This window comes from Euprymna scolopes, chromosome 19, assembly GCF_053919585.1.
Source record: "Euprymna scolopes isolate OS-2025 chromosome 19, ASM5391958v1, whole genome shotgun sequence".
Lineage (NCBI taxonomy): Eukaryota > Metazoa > Mollusca > Cephalopoda > Sepiida > Sepiolidae > Euprymna > Euprymna scolopes.
In genome coordinates, this window is record NC_136500.1 from 107936445 (window position 1) to 107936873 (window position 429).

General features: G+C 31.0%; 1 pseudogene; it reads left to right on the plus strand.

The window, feature by feature from the left end:
• On the plus strand, positions 1–117 carry LOC145240505 (U2 spliceosomal RNA; annotated as a pseudogene).
• The last annotated feature ends 312 nt before the right edge of the window (positions 118–429 follow it).

The window sequence follows — 429 nt, forward strand, 5'->3', positions numbered from 1 at the left end:
ATATCTTGGCCTTTTGGTTAAGATCAAAGTGTAGTATCTGTTCTTCAGATTTCTTGTTCTCTTTCGGCGGAGGAGAAATCCTTCACGACTGAGACAATTTTTATTTTTGTACCTTTTCTCCACGTTAAAAAAAAAACGACCCTGGTGTCTAACTCTGTCCCGTGGGGAGGCATTGTAAATAGGTACATTATTGTAACCCACATTTAATATAGTTTAATTTACTTTTAATGTAGAGAGACAGGAATCTTCGATATTTAAGAAATCTTATTAACAATAGGTATTAGACATCAATTAATAACTATTATTAATTTAAATTTAAAAATTCAAACATTTCAGATTTTCGTTAAATTTGATCACTAGTCATGACACACCAATTAAGAAAGATTACTTGAATTTTAGTTTCTTCTCGAGATCCCATGATCACAAATC